The 16853-nt window shown below is 43.5% G+C and overlaps 1 non-coding gene across 1 annotated transcript; it reads right to left on the reverse strand.

Moving 5' to 3' along the window:
* Positions 1 to 3657: 3657 nt before the first annotated feature.
* LOC134438118 (small Cajal body-specific RNA 8) lies at positions 3658 to 3788 on the reverse strand. Its single transcript, XR_010032536.1, has one exon. It is a non-coding gene; the product is annotated as a small Cajal body-specific RNA 8 (non-coding RNA).
* Positions 3789 to 16853: the final 13065 nt, after the last annotated feature.

The following is a 16853-nucleotide window of genomic DNA, read 5'->3' on the forward strand; positions in this document are numbered from 1 at the left end:
CGTACGGGGTGGGAACGCATGACTGAGGTCATGACGGGGTCGCGGAGGAGCTGCTGCCACTTCCTGTCCCACTCTGACTCCGCCCCCTTGATGGAACGCCGTGTCTTGGGGATGTCCTGGGTGCTGATACTCGAGCTGGGTAACACACACACACGCACGTACACGCACAGACGCACACACACACGCACGCACATACACACACACACAATATACACGTACACACAAGCATGATTGTTTACTGATTGTTGTAAATACATTTTCTTTAGCTGCTCACAGACTTAAATTTTGAATGTTTAATCTTCTGAGGCAGGACGTAGTCCACCTGGGGGTGTTGGAGTGCAGTTCATTAAAAAGTTATGAAACAAATAACAGAGTTGTCCTGGGAGTAATTAACACAACAACAAGAAAGATGCTTAAATACACATACATGCATGCATTAAGAAAACAAAAGAAACCTGAGCAATCGGAATATACTCGGAAACTCACCACACTGCTCTGAGTTCCTCCTGCGTCTGGGCCACCTGAGTTACCAGGCGCCGCAAGAGTTCCCCATCCACCTGCGCCATGGGGCCCTCTGACTGGGCCCCAGCACGGAGCTGCGCTGTGGGACCCATGGCGCGGGTCCTCTCCTCGTTGAGCAGGGCCAGAGCCTCGTTGAAGAGGTCGAGCAGCTGCAGCAGGGAGGGCTGAGATGAGTCGCTCTGCCCCCCTCTGCTGGTCTGGGGACACAGAGCAGGAACAGCAGGTAAGTACGTATGGAAGGGTCACTAAAACCTGCCCACTTCAATACAAACGTGATAACACCCCTTCTTCTACATTACATTACATTGCATTTGGCAGACGCTTTATAACCAAAGCGACTTTCAAAAGAGGACATAATCAAGCCAACATCACAAGCAAATACAAAGTGCACAGGAGATATACAGAACAACAAGTGCAGTTGCAAAGAGGGTTAGTTTTTTTTTTTTTTTTAAATCATAAAGAGTAAATAACGAGTACACATACACACACAAGCACACACACACACAAACTAAACTAAACTAAACTAAACATCATGTCAGGAGTCTGCCCTGGGGCAAGGCCAGTTCAAGCATTAGTCTAGTAGATTCTCTCGAAAGAGGAATGTCTTTAGTTGTTTCTTGAAGGCTGCAAGAGATGTGCTTAGTCTTGCTGCCTCTGGGAGACTGTTCCACCACTTGGGTACCACAACGGAGAACAATCTTGACTGGGAGTACCTAGAGCGACTGGATGGCAGAGCCAGGCGGCTTGTGCTGGATGAGCGCAGTTCTCTTCCAGTAACATAAGGCGTTAGTAGGTCCTTCAGATAAGCTGGGGCCGTTCCTGTGATGGTTTTGTAGGCAAGGGTCAATGCCTTGTGCTTGATCCGGGCGGCGATCGGTAACCAGTGCAACTCAATAAATAGAGGAGTAACATGGGTCCTTTTGGGTTGGTTGAATATCAACCGTGCCGCCGCATTCTGGATCATCTGCAGAGGCTTTATCGCACAAGCAGGTAGACCTGTCATGAGAGAGTTGCAGTAGTCAACCCGGGACAGGACCGTGGCCTGGACCAGTCGTTGTGTAGAATATTGTGTCAGCACAGGTCTGATATTCCGTACGTTGGACATCTGGAGTCGACAGGTCCGGGTGACCGAGTTGATGTAGTTGGAGCATGACAGCTCATCATTAATCATGACGCCAAGGTTTTTGGCGACTTTGTTTGGGGTCACGATGGTGGAGCCTATCTTGAGGTTGATGTTGTGACTGAGCGACTCTTTAGCTGGGATCACCAGGAGCTCTGTCTTGGCCAGGTTCAGCTGTAGGTGGTGGTCCTTCATCCATGTTGACAAATCGGTGAGGCAGGCAGAGATGCGTTCCGAAACCGTGGTGTCCTCTGGACGGAACGACAGGTACATCTGGGTGTCATCAGCATAGCAGTGGTAGGAGAACCCATGTTTTTGAATGACACGTCCCAGGGAGGAGGTGTATATTGCAAACAGAAGGGGTCCCAGCACTGATCCTTGGGGTACGCCTGTGGAGAGGGTGTGAGTCGTAGATAGCTTCCCTTGCCATGACACACTGAAGGTGCGTCCAGAGAGGTAGGAGTTGAACCATGAGTGGACAACGCCTGTGATTCCCATGGCTGTGAGTATCCTCAGGAGGATCTTGTGGTTGACTGTGTCAAAGGCTGCAGACAGGTCTAGTAGTATGAGGACCGAAGATAATCCTTCCGTTCTTGCAGTCCTTAGAGCTTCAGTCACTGAGAGTAACGCAGTTTCAGTTGAATGTCCACTTCTGAAACCAGATTGTTTTGGGTCCAGTAATCCGTTCTGGTTTAGGAAGTTGGTGACCTTCTTCAAATACTATTTGGTTGTACTACCTTACATTTCTGGGTAGGAAAAATTGTGTACATCAGGTAATAAGCAAAATTAGCTAACATCCTATGAGAGTGTATAGGGGTTTGTGTGTGTGTGTGTCAGAGTAACAGGGGTCTGTGTGTGTGTCTGTCTCAGAGTAACAGGGGTCTGGTCTGTATGTGTGTGTATAGGGCTCTGTCTGTGTGCCTGTGTGTGTGTGTGTACCTGCTCTCTCCTCTCCAGTCTGTGTTGCAGTACTGTTGGAAGCTTGACCGTCATGGCGGCTCCGTCCAGCGTGTGTTTATCTACGTCACCATGGAGAACCCGGTCCATGACGCACTGCTGCTCCCTCAGGGCTCCCAGCATGCCTTTCACCTGCGCCCACAAACACCGCACCTAACACATGCACGCACACACAAAGTTAGAGTTGATTTTTTACATTTTATTTTTTTAAACACTTTTTTCCTCTGCACTGCCCACACAGACATACAGGTACTGGCCATATAATTAGAATATCATGAAAAGGTTGTTTTATTTCCATAATTCCATCAATGATATTTAACTTTCATGGCTTGTAGAAATGTAGACTCACCAGTTTAATTCTAACTCTAATTCTAACAGAATTGAAACCCCATTGAAAATGATAAGGGTTTTATTTCTGGTGAGTTAAAACTAAACTGGTGAGTTGACACCAAAACGTGGCATGGAAATCTACGGGGTATATTGAAGAGTGTAGTGTGGGTCACCAGATCAAACAAACAAAAACATCTGACAGCAAAGTCTCAAGGATATCTGACCCTCCATAAAGCCCATGCAATGCCTCTGCCATTGACTTCAATGTTGAACGCATCATGGCAGTGATTAAGACAAAGACAAGTATTGAAATTTTACATGTTATGTAGAAAGTACCCTATTTCAACTGATTTGATGTCACTCGAATTTCTTTCTTTTTTTCTGAAGAAAATGGTGATTTTATTACATATTATGATAATGTGAATTCCTCAATTCATGTTTTTTTTGGAGCTGGAAAGTCAAAATGTGTAAAAAAAAAATTAAACAATTGAATGATTGAATAGTTCAAAATGTGGACAATGCATCTACAAGCCATGAAAGTTAAACATCATTGATGGAATTATGGAAATAAATCAACTTTTTCATGATATTCTAATTGTATGGCCAATACCTGTACATACTAAACACAATGGTGATACAACCCTTCCCAGTACCTGTCCACGCCCGCCCATACACACCGTTTTAATGTTACTGATTTCATTTTTGTTATTCTAATATTTTGTGCATGAAGGTGTCTGCCCCGTATCTGTCCGTGGCGATTTCTCTCAATTCGTCGCGGTCATCAGAGAGCATGTATGCTGTAGGGAGGACTAGTGATGGACAGAGCACTGCTTAGCACTGACCAGGTATCAGTCTCCCATCACACACACACACACACACACACACACACACACACACACACACACACACACACACACACACACACACACACACACACACACACACGCCGGTCCTCCTACCTTCTGAGCTCTCTCCTGTAGTTGGTCCTCTTCCACTGCCGGGGAGCTCTCCTGGCTCCTAAATAGACACCAAAACAGTGAATTTACCCAAAAGGAAATTGAAGAGTGGAAGTAAAGGTGTAGTTGGCGCATCTCGACTTACTCAGCTAAATTCATAATGTAGTCACTAGTCAGTGTATCCAAACTTACTCGAGTAACTCCTCGTATTTGGCCTTCTCTGCCATGAGCTGTCGGACAGATTTCTCCCACGATCTAAAGACAGAGTAACAGAAAATAAAACACAAAGCAATGCATATTACACCTTATAATACCTGACATAATAGCAGTCAAGGCGTAATAGTCTACCGCCAACACCCAATAACTAATGGTTTCGTCTTCAACTGCAGTAGGAAAGCAATGTTCAGTAGTCACATGTTGCTCAAATAAGAAACTATTGAGCCATTTACCCTACTTTACAGTACAGGTGTGTGTGTGTGTGTGTGTGTGTGTGTGTGTGTGTGTGTGTGTGTGTGTGTGTGTGTGTGTGTGTGTGTGTGTGTGTGTGTGTGTGTGTGTGTGTGTGTGTCTGACCCGATTCTGGACTGGTACTCCTTAAATCAGTTGTGTATCATGGCTGTGTGTGTGTGTCCCTCTATTACCTGACTCTAGCATGACACTCCTGGTTAAAGCAGTTGTGTGCCTTTGCTCTGTGTGCGTGTGTATGCGTGTGTGTGTGTGTGTGTGTGTGTGTGTGTGTGTGTGTGTGTGTGTGTGTGTGTGTGTGCGTGCGTGTGTGTGCGTGTTGTGGTACTCCTGGTTAAAGCAGACGTGTGTGTTTGTGTGATGGCTGTGTGTGTGTGTGTGTCTGTGTGTTTGTGTGTGTGTCTGTGTCTGTGTCTGTGTCTGTGTCTGTGTGTGTGTGTGTGTGTGTCTACTTACTTGACCCTGGTGTGGTACTCCTGGTTAAAGCGGTTTTGTGTCATGGCTGCCGTGAGGTGGTTTGACCTGATGACCTGCAGGCGTTTCTCTGCCATCTCAAAGCTGCTAGACGGCACTGCCACCGCCCCCGGGACCCATGAGCCATCTGATGAGGCAGACACACACACACACACGTTAAGCAATTGAGTATCATTAGGTAATAATAAAACCTTAAAATAAGACATACAACACTGACACAAACACACACGGATGGAGAGAAAAAAAAAACATACAGGGATAAAATAAACAAATACAGCAAAGCGTGTGTGTGTGTGTGTGTCTGTGTTTACCTGTGTGTGTGTGTGTGTGTGTGTGTGTGTGCGTGCGTGTGTGTACCTGTGTGGAAGCTCTTGATGTCCTCCAGCATGACGTGTTTGGCCAGACTCAGGATGATGTGAACAAACTTGTGTCCATGAGGCGAGAGCAGCTGGGAGGCCATGACTTTAGGAAAGGAGCCTCCCGACTCACTCTGGAGAAGCACAATTAGAACCACAAGCAGAATTACAAACAGAACAACCTTCCTCAGACTCACTATAGAATCAGAACAACGTCAGCAGACTCACTATAGAATCAGAACAACGTTAGCCACAGACTCACAATGGAATCACAACAGCCAGAACCACGAGCCCGAGCCCAAACCCAAGACAGAATCAGAATTAGAACCGTGATCAGAATAAAAAATCAGTAGAATTAGAATGCTTTTGGTTAAAAAGGATAGGGCAAGTGCCATATATTAAAAATAGGCTGCATTTTGTTCAGTTCAGAAAACTTTAATTGACCTAAAAGTGGGCAATTCCTTTTGACATTCAATACATGGTTCAAATAGAGAGTAGAAAATATTTACTTGACGGTAATCTCATAATAGGGCTGGTAAAATAATTTTCGAAATTCGAATATTATTCGAATATGGGAAAAATATGTATATTCGAACGCAAAAATGTATATACGAATAATTTACGAAATATATTGCGCAGGGCAGCACGCGCATTGATTCTCCTAAGTGTCCATGGTGCGTCCCTTACTGGCCTGTGTGTAGCTGCTGCAGTCACATGTCACAACAAGGAAGCAAGGACTGCGAATTGCTTTGTTGATAGAGAGTAGCTTTGTGCAGATTGTTTTGACATTTGAGTTCTTATTGCTGTTCGAACCACATTGTAAGAAGTTGTCGTCTCTCGTGAATGACTTACAACGTAGAGCTCTACACCCCCACTCCAAACTATGCACGGAATAAAAGTGAGATGATGATAAAGTGGTATGGAAGCTGGCGAGGTGTAAGTTAGCACCATGAAGTCGCAATATAGCTTTTTTTTTGTAGCTACAGATAAGCGACTGGTCTTCACATTTTTTTGCACCGTCCGCCACAAATGCTGGCTTAAGATAAGGCGACAAGAGGCAGTCACGAATTGCTTGAATTGGGGACGAGATGCACGAGACCAAAGCAGGCGGCATCAAGGAGTTTGTCAAAGCAGCAATGGAATCAAGCGAGGTACAGCCCAAATTTTAGTTGGAGAGGTTGGGTGAAGCTAGTGTGTGTCGGTGTGTGTGTGTGGGTGGGTGAGTGAGAGAGAGGGAGGGAGCACGCATCCGCGAAGGTGCCGTTGTGAAAGACTATCTGGGTCCCCGTACCAACTCCAGGTGATAGAAACACAGCGTTTGGTCAAAACGAAAGTCTATCAATCCTGGTCTGAATGAATACGCCCTAAATTAAGAGTGACATTTAGGCTACTTACGACCAAACAACATTGCTTGATGCTTCTAACATCTACAGTCGCCAGTTACGGACCAAGATAGTCTTTCACATCGTGTTTGCCTGATTATCATCGACGTTCAAAGTGTTGCGCCACTAGGAGGGCACAGCCTGTCTAGTGCCGTGTTTCTACTTTCCCACTTGGAGTTTTTAACACTACTTGTATCTATTCGATCTCCAGCATAAAATAAACGGGTAGAACGATATGCAATAGCCTTTTCCCCATTGTCTAAAGTGTCTATTCCGTGCCCAGTGCTCGTTTTTTTACGTGATTATCTCAGCGGGAAAAATATTAATTAATAATAATATTCGAATATATTCGATATTCGGACTATATTTTAAGACACATATTCGAATTTAATTTCTGGGGAATGTTACCAGCCCTATCTCATAGAATAGCCTAAATAGAATTAGAATGTTTCCCGTAACAAAGGGAACACCAGTGTTTCCATACATAGGCCGTTCTGTGGCACGCACCACACAATAAAAAGCCAACCGAACAAACAACCCCTTTGTTCTTCTCATCAGAAGCCACACAACACCACCTTGACTTCATCATAAGCCTGTCGACCCCCAGCATCAAAAAAATACAGAAACTAGATTGCATTCTCACAGAAAATGCTGGAAGCGGGCTTGCCTTTTGGGGCAGAGATGAGCAGTTTTATTTTTGATATCTCTATCCCTAAATTAAAAACAAACTACTATTGAGAAAACAATCCATCCACCCAGTCAGAAGTTATGGGCCAAACAATTCAGCCATCTTGGATTCAGCCATCTTCAAAGTGTTGTAGCTCCGCGTTTTGGGGATATACTAAATGACATACATGGTATTTTAAGTTGGCTAAGAAACACTGCATATGATATAATTTTGAAAATCAACATGGGTCCGAGTGGGATTCGAACTCACAACCTCCAAATCTCTAATCCAGCACCTTTGCCATTGATACTAAATGACATACATGGTATTTTTAGTTGGCTAAGGAACAATGCATATAATGTATTTTTGAAAATCAACATGGGTCTGATGGGATTCGAACTCCCAACCTCCATATCTCTAATCCAGCACCATCACCATTGAGCCAAGCAGCTAGCTGTCATAAACATTCCAGCAAGACAATATCAGATTGCATTGAAGAGCTAAACAATAGACTTCTAGAACTGTAGTTACAGGTGCTTGTTAAGTATAGAATGTTGAGAGAAAGTGACAGTTGAGATGGAACCCTATATTGGCTGCACCTGTTCTGATTGACTGTATGGCAGTTAGCATGGTGCTCTAAGGCAGAGGGCAAACAGTTTTTTTGTCTTTAACTTGCTGTTGTTAAAAAACTAAAAAGAATTGGCACATGTCCTGTGCACAGACTGAAGTCATAAATGTGATCTTTCTAACAGTCGTTGAATGAAGTTTATAGGTTAAACTGTTCAGTCACAAATGGACCTCTTGTGGAAGATGTGCTGACCTCTTCAGAAAGGCACTTCAAGAGTCAATGGGAAAAGCCATTGGGCCAGCCCTGCCGTTTTTACACACCTGCCATTCAAAAAGTAATGGGAGTTGGTACATGATACTTTCATAATTTGGAGACATCTCATAGAGCTCGCTAACAACACGTCAACTAAACTTCTAGGTGAAAGTGTTGATGTTTTATGACTGAAAAAGCCTCCTACACTCTGATCTGTAGAGTGACGGAACCTTGGTTCATGAGCATTCTACTATTGTTTTCAATGGGGACCCAAACTTGCACAAAATCGACGAAAACGAAAAACGACAAGAGGTATGGACACAAAAAGCATTTTTTTAAATCTCCAAGCCGAGCCGGTCGTTTTAGTGTTTGAACGGTGTCTCTATCTCGAAAGGCCTAGGAGGAGAAGCGGTTTCTATTTTTACTGACCTGCACAAGAGAATCAAGCATAAACTGTAATTAGAGATTACTAGAATCGGGCCTGGCTCTGCAAGCCCGCTTAATAAATATACATAGACTAATGCCCCTGCCCCTCAATGACACTTGAGCACACCCCCTCCTTTGAGCTGTATCCTTCTCAACGCCCCCCTAGGGCTCCCTAACGCCACCTGGGGAAGCTGTAGCCCCTGTTGAGAAGCACTGGTTTATGGGAAACACTGAGTCATACTAACAAATACTGTAAATGTTTCTGATATAAATAACACATCACGGCATGACAGCATAGATGAGAGGAGGCCATACCGCTATCTCCTGTAGCCACGTCAGGGTGAGCTTCCTAAACTCCGCATCCTGCTTACGGTCCACCACTGGGTAGCAAGTCCTGAACAGCAGGGAAGAGAAAGACAACACAGGGAAATAATTAGCCTCAGGGTAAAACCTATTCATTGGCAATGAGAGAGAGCAGTGACTGTCAAACCGTGGGCCCTGAAGGTATGCCATGTGCGCCATGAAAGCATTTTCTTTATTTCTTTTGGCCTTTTTTTCCTTCATTTGTGATTGACAGGGAGCGAATGGGGGGGGGGGGGGGGGGAGAGACGGGGAAGGGTCGGCAAAGGACCCAGGCCGGAATCGAATCCGGGTCAACGGTGGAGCAGTGACCTACCGCTTGAGCAACGTCAGGTCCTTGAAAGCATTTTCTACAAATCAATAATAATAAAATAATATTTGTGTGCGTGTGTAAGTCGCTGTTGACGATTTGACTTGTATTGTTTATTGGGTCAGAAGTGAGCCCCGAACAGTTGTGAAAATGTCACATAAGCCCCAAGTTGGAATAAGTTGGGAGCCCCTGACTGCTGAGAGCACCTTCTTGGTACCTTCTGTGTGTAAGTGTGCCTGCCTGTGTGTATGTCTGTTTGAAGACCAGTGTTGCCAAATTGGCTACTTGGGATGGCCGTCTGTGGGTAAAAACGGGAAAAATTAGCCATTTGTTGTTTTTTTTAAGCAGTTTTGTGCCCATAGAAACCAATGCAATTTGTTGAAATTGGGCGGAATTTAGCACATTTTGGCGGGTTTTGAGAACCTTTTGGGCGGGTTTTGATCAGACAAATCTGGCAACACTGTTGAAGACTTAGCTGTAGTGTGCTGAACTGATGAACGATGATCATTTACTGATCAACTATGACCGATGAACTGTGATCATTCTTGCATATCTGCAGTGATTTCCGCTAATGTTTGGATGCAGGGGCGTCATTAGGTTGCGCAAAGATCCGGGGCTGTAGCCCAGCAAAAAAAAAAAAAGAAATTTAGTGTGGAGCGGCAGCCTAGTTGAGGGAGCGAAGCGACCGAGAGGGGGGTTGGTGCGGAAGTGCGCAGTTTTTGGAAAGTTAAAGTCAAATTGGTCCATTCTAGGGGTACACAAACGGGGAAATGTACTTTTGACACCATTGTCTTAATGGGCAGTTTTCCCATCTTTACATTTGACAGTGTAGGCTACTTTCATTAAGGACCTTGCCGTTCTTTTCTTGATTTGGCCCAATGTCGCCAGCTTAGTCACCCTCATTGGGTTACAGTAATGCAGGCTAACTACTTTTTTGGATAAATGTAGTGTTGGCGTCATGATTACTTTAGTGCAAATAAAAAGTGACCGCATTTAATAGTGCGACAGTGCCGAGTAGCCTAGTGGATATTGTGAGAGAATTAGCTCATAGTGGTAGTGAAAAAAACATGCCTTACGTTATTAGCCTATAGGCATATTTACAGTAACACACATGACATGTAAGCTCGGCTATGCTGTCTCAAAACAGTGCGCTGCTCTTGCACAGTCAGTCGCAATGCGAGGCACTAACCACGGTTTTTGCTCTCTGCATGACAGTATATGATATCACAAAAATGATGATTAAAAACTGAACATCTCCATGCGCAACATCCATACGGGTCTGCATACTCGTTCGTCAAACTCTCAAAACAAGCGACAGACACGCACACGCACACACACACACACAGGAGAGGAGGAGCGCTAGTTGACAGACCATGGACCATAATCTCCCAAAATGTCTTGCGCAAGCATATCACACACCCGACTGTCCACACCTTTGGTTCTATTGACATTTCTTGCGCGAGCTCACTGCCTCCATCAGGCCGATATCAAAACACAAGGTGCAATCAAACTCGCACATCGCTCATGACCAGGCAAACACACACACACAAGCGCGCGCGCACACAGGGAGACAGGAGCAAGAAAGCCAGCTGATTGACCATACCCTGTTAGAGATGCTCTGACCATACCCAGTCCAAAAATATCATGGGGGCTATCATAATCCAACAGACAATAATGTCTTCAGATGTCATTTTTGCAGCCCAAATAATTCAAATATGCCGTAATTTTGAATTTCTAGTTGAAGTAGCTTGTAATGTAGTTCGCTACATTTTCCACATGGTTGTAGCTTGCCATTTCTATTGGAGGTGTCTGGAGGTAGCTTGTCTCCGTGGTGGAGCTAAATGTTAGCTCACTAGGTTAGCAAATTACGAGTAGTTCTAGCAGTCTTTGGAGCTTGCCCAAAACTACACAAACATGCAGATAGCCAACAAACACATGCGAATCTGCACACATCACAATACACACGGTATAACTAAATCACGCTGGCAGCCCACTATGAATTCAGGAAAGGTGTGTCTGTTTGAAAGGGGGTGTTAGCTTGGTGACATGATAGAACGGGTGCTTGTTTGAAGTGAAGGCTAGTTGCAACCAGTAGCGGTGGGTGGAAATTTTGATTGGGGAAGCACAATACAGAATAGCGCAGGTGACGTCAGCATAATAAGAGGTATCGATAGGCATGGATTTCAGTTCTTGCCTAGCTCTATTTAATAGGCCATGATGAGGTTTGCAGCAAGTGAAACGTGTAAGTAAAAGGGACACAAGCTTGCTCCACAAAAAAAATCCCAAACTGGTTTGAGATGTGCACGATGCAACTGGTTTGAGATGTGCACGATGCAAGAGGTCATAGAGAAGGGACAGGTTGCATAGTCTAAAACCTCGGATATGCGCTCAGATATCGGCTATCAACCATTCCAGTGCAAGTCCATCACCACAAAACCGGAGACCTTTTGTAGCCTAACAGACAAGCGTCACAAACTAGTAAGAGTTTCCCGTAGGCCTAGTCCAGATCCCCATCAGCCCAGCCCTCTGCACGAAAGAAGAGAATAATAACTTATACAACAACAAATGCGCTGTCTTTCTCGACCCTGCTTGTTGTCACACGCGCCCTGTGATGACAGCCAGGAAATATTGTGTAATACTGAGGAAACCATCAAAGCATTGAGTGGGCCTCGGCTGCTAGCGCCAGTCCATCTGCCACGAATGACTTTATCCCGCAATGACCACAACAACAGCCAATAAGACGTCCTTGATTACAGCACATTAAACACCTCTCTCACCTCTCTTTTCTACAAACAACAGTGGGCTACGCTGCGCACAACAAAAGCACCATCGGTAACTTTACGACAACATAATTTGCCATCACCGCACTGAACATTGAGGCACTCGGCGGTGCTATAACAAAGTAGTAAGCTAAACATGACTTACCCACCAGTTGCCTCTCGAGAGCACTCTCCGAGGTTCATCAAATCATCAAATCGCCTATCCAATTCCTTTGCAAATCATAGATTGTATGGTCCAAATACTGTCCCTGTAGGAATCCCAACACCGATCTCAAGACATTTTCTCTTTTGCTCTCCATGGTGTCAATATAAAATTCTGTACAGTCCGTGAATGAGACTGAAGAACAGCGCGGGTAAAGTGTCATCTCTCTTACAAAATACTTATTTGATATTGGTGGTCAACATCTCTAGGGCGGGTTTATTAGAGCCAACTTCCAATCACTACGAGAAAGCCAGGAGAAGCACATCCGTCTAAAATTTACCCAGGAAGTTTTTCCATACAACGCACAGCATTACAGACGCACTCTGATTGGCCAATGCTCCTCAATGTTTCATCAATCGGCGGCAAGAGCTCAGGTGAAGCAACATGCTGTTGCTGTATGCATGCTTCCCCTCATACACGTCAGTTGCCGAACTAAAAGACTGCTCGTCACCATGGTTACTCCTCAAACAAAATCGTGCACTCGTGGGGGAATGTGGTAGAAATCATAGCCTAGATGTTAAAATAACTGCAATTTTAACCCGCAACCGGTTGAAATTAAATGTAGCATTCATGAAAATACAGTATATAGAATTTTGACAATATTGATCAGTATATATGGTTCGTTTTTGAGCTGAGTTCCAGTAGGCTGTGCTTCCCCTAGCTTCCAATAGGAGTCGCCACTGGTTGCAACTAGAGCTTGACTGAAGACAAGTAGAAAACATGACAACAACATTGACACCAGTGCTTCGGCGAGCACATCAGGAAAAAAAACAGATGTCCTACCTTACGCTGTCCTGTTACTTGAAGATAGAGCCCAAATATCCATTTAGATTCGCCAAATATCCATTTTGATAGATACAGCTAGATATAGTGTGATTGAATAGTGGATGCTAAAATGAGAGGAAAATGTCAACATTGACATATGGCTGCTAAAAAAAATCCCTGAATGATCTAAAAATGAAATGAAGTGGGATCCTTATAGCCTATTCCAGAAGTCATTGAGTTATCGAGATATTAAACATTCCAGATTTTTTTTTTCATAAACCACGAGCCCGCCTGGCTCTGTTCAAGCCAGCATAGAACTGACACCTGATTGGTTGACAGCAGCATGACGTCACTACAACGAGGCTAGATCTACTAACAAGGTGGATAGCGGCTTCGGTTGGAAAGTTGTTATTTGTACAGTTCCATATTTACATATCATCGTGTCAGAATCGTGCGGTCTGTGCTGGTTACAAAGTTGCATAGCCTAATGACAGGAGCGGTATCACTGCTCAAAGTGTGGTCCACGGAGCTCTTCTCTACTATTTCCTCTTCTTAATCATATTATTATTATTATACATATTTTATTTATGTCAGTCCAGTCCAGAGAGATTCGGGGCTAATCCCCGGAGATCCGGGGCTGTAGCCCCGAATGCCCAGGTCTCTCGACGCGCCTGTTTGGATGTGTGCATCTTCCCATGCTGTGGTGCAAATAAAAGGCACGTCTCCTCTGTTTGTTACCTAACCTGAATTGGTCTTTAGTGTGAGCCGTGTGTGTGTGTGTGTGTGTGTGTGTGTGTGTGTGTGTGTGTGTGTGTGTGTGTGTGTGTGTGTGTGTGTGTGTGTGTGTGTGTGTGTGTGTGTGTGTGTGTGTGTGTGTGTGTGTGTCCTCTTATCCCACCTGAACTGGTCTTTAGTGCGGGCTGCGTTGAGTTTCTCCAGAAGGAAGTATGTGATGATATAGAAGGCTTCTTTATTGGGCTTGTCAAACATAGTCCTGCAGGACACACAACAAAGAGACACATGGAAATGCAAAAAAATCATACTGACATATGAACCGATTTGATGTGTCAATGAACAGTGGCTGGGCGGACATAAAAAATACGGAGAACAAAACATTACTGATCAGACATCATTTTTCTTACGCCTTGACTTCTTGTGTTATTTGTGCTGACATGGAATCATATTAATAGATCAACAACATAGCTACAATTGTTGAAAAAGTATGCAACTCAGCTATAACTCAGCTGTTTTGGCGAAGATACGAGGACAAATGTGTCGTTAGAAGCCATTTTGGCGTTGACAATGACAAAAAGGAAACCACAACTAGCCATCAAGTCCACCACTGAGTTTCCCGAAAACTAACGGGACGTTTAACACTCTTTGCGTCGAGGACAAACTTTATAAAGGCGTGTGAATAGAGAATCAAAAGCTGTTTTTGGATGTCGAAGGAAAAAGCGACTTGGACAGATGAGTTAGCTTGTCATCCCCATTAAAACACAACAGCTGATCAGGGCAGGGCTAAAATCATCTTAGCCACATTAGCAACGATTAGCCGAACTGTCAACATGTAAAAACTTACTCTCCCAGGACGACATGACGCTTGTTAGCGTACGCATCTGGTTTAAATCCAAGACTCAAAAGAAATCCCCACAAATACCGAGCTTTGTCTTTTTCAACAGAGGTCATCTTTCAAAACAGTTCGTCAGATTTTCACTGCGACACGCCATAGACTTCGTTCAGATATTGACGTGTGCTGTATGCAAGGCAACCGCCAAAATGTTTGAGACGGACAATATTAACCCGGAAGTTGACTTTATAATCTTCCGGTGTAGTCTTTGCTGGATTATTATTACCACATTCTCTGTTATTATCTCTTACAAAATCTGTGGCCATATTTCTCATAGTCTTGTGTGAATTCAATTCAGTCTGTATTCACACGAACGAACAAAAACTCTATACCAACTCTAAACTAATACAATAATAATAATAATAATAATAATAATAATAATAATAATAATAATAATAATAATAATAATAACAACAACAACAACAACAACAACAACAACAATTATTATCATTCTTATTCTTCTTCTTCTTCTTCTTCTTATTATTATTATTATTATTATTATTATTATTATTATTATTATTATTATTATTATTATTATTATTATTATTATTATTATTATTATACATTAGCAGTCTTATTAATCCCCCCCCCCAAAGCTGGACGTTGCTCAAGGGAATGGTAGATAGGTCTAGGGATTCATCTTGTGAACTACAGAACATGGTTGGACTCACTTTCTGAACCACATGGCTTGCCTTAGGAGTAAGGCCAAGTTGAGGCTGAAGTCATGGAATGAGGCTGACGGTTGGTTTCTAGAATGGCTGGAATGCAACATCACTGCAGTCTAAAGGTCAGCATTCATTAGTGCTGTGTCGTTCAGCAACAGACTTAAAACAATTATTGCACTATGGCACAGTGGCTGTGTTGATCAGACGTCCTGACAGCTCTTACTCAAAACAGAGAGGAACACATTTCTCTATTTAAGCCTACAGAAGGCAGGTGGTTTCAAGGAGAGATCCAAAAGTCAGAAACCAAACAGATACAATCAATACAATAAGCAATAGAATGAAGTAGCCTACAGCTTCTTCCCCAAAGCTGTCACAATACTGAACACACACTTGCAGGACTGTGTTCATCCATGAAAGACTCGGTGTGCCTAGGGAGGCTTAAAATCTCATTACCTTGTATAATGACAATAAAAGGCTTTTTATCTGTATTGTAGTTCTATGCTGCTCCTGGACAAAGAATGATTATTCTAGGCCTATATTTTTTTCTGATGTTCTGATGTGAAATTCTGTTTAGAGCGTGGTTCTCTAATAGCCTGGGCGAATAGCCGACTGTTGACTCCCGTCAATCAGTCTGGCAAAAGCCATGAGGAATCCGTCTCTGTGGACGATGGGAGATGGTCTGATCTTACTCTCTCATTTAAATTAATTGAAGTTCCAAACTCAAATTAAAACCCATATTGTGCTTTATTAGCATGTCTGTTAAGTTATAGCGTCACAAAAGCATACAAATAACAAAACGAAAGTGTGAATAGGCCTATAGGTACCTTAACCCAGGGGTGTCAAACTCAAATTGACTGAGGGCCAAAATCACAATCTGTAACAAAGTCGCGGGCCGAGATTTTTTTTTTTAAGACTACAATTGTGCGTACATGCACTTCATACTCATAGTTTCACACACACTCTTTCCCATCATACTGTATATTATACATCAACTATATATTATAGTTCAGATGTGTCTGCACATCCTGTGACACACCAACATTTTCAAGTCTTGTTACGCTATACATTAATGATGCACTGTATGAGGGCCAAGTGTAATACAAATTTGAAATGATCTCGCGGGCCGAATAAAATGGCTCCGCGGGCCAGATTGACACCCCTGCCTTAACCAATCAGTAACGGAGCTCGTGGGTGAGTTCTACGTCACCACTCTCAACTGTTTGCTGATTGGCAAAACACTGAGAGAACCGAGCTCGAGGCTTTTGCCAGACGATGTGCGGAGCCAAAATCTTTGGGTGGAGTACATGGATGGCTTCGCCAGGCTAGTTCTCTCAACCTTTTTTGAAAAAACACCCCCTTGACCTCATCATACAGTAAGTCTGCCAATGCCTCACCTGATTGAAAAAAATAAATAAGACTTCCTATTCTTACAGCACAGTCCTACTCAACATTAGATTAGATTCTAACCCAATTTAAATTAGTTTCTAAGCATATCCATTGCATTCTAACTATTTCCACATACTATCCACCTATAGGTAAGCCACCTACTATTCAGTCCACCCACAATGCATATTTGTATAGTTCCACACAATTCTTTACATTTTGTGTTTATTTTCATAAACAGTTCAACATGCATTTTAAAACAAAATTCACTCGCAGAGACACAAAG

This window comes from Engraulis encrasicolus, chromosome 21, assembly GCF_034702125.1.
Source record: "Engraulis encrasicolus isolate BLACKSEA-1 chromosome 21, IST_EnEncr_1.0, whole genome shotgun sequence".
NCBI classification, from domain to species: Eukaryota; Metazoa; Chordata; class Actinopteri; order Clupeiformes; family Engraulidae; genus Engraulis; species Engraulis encrasicolus.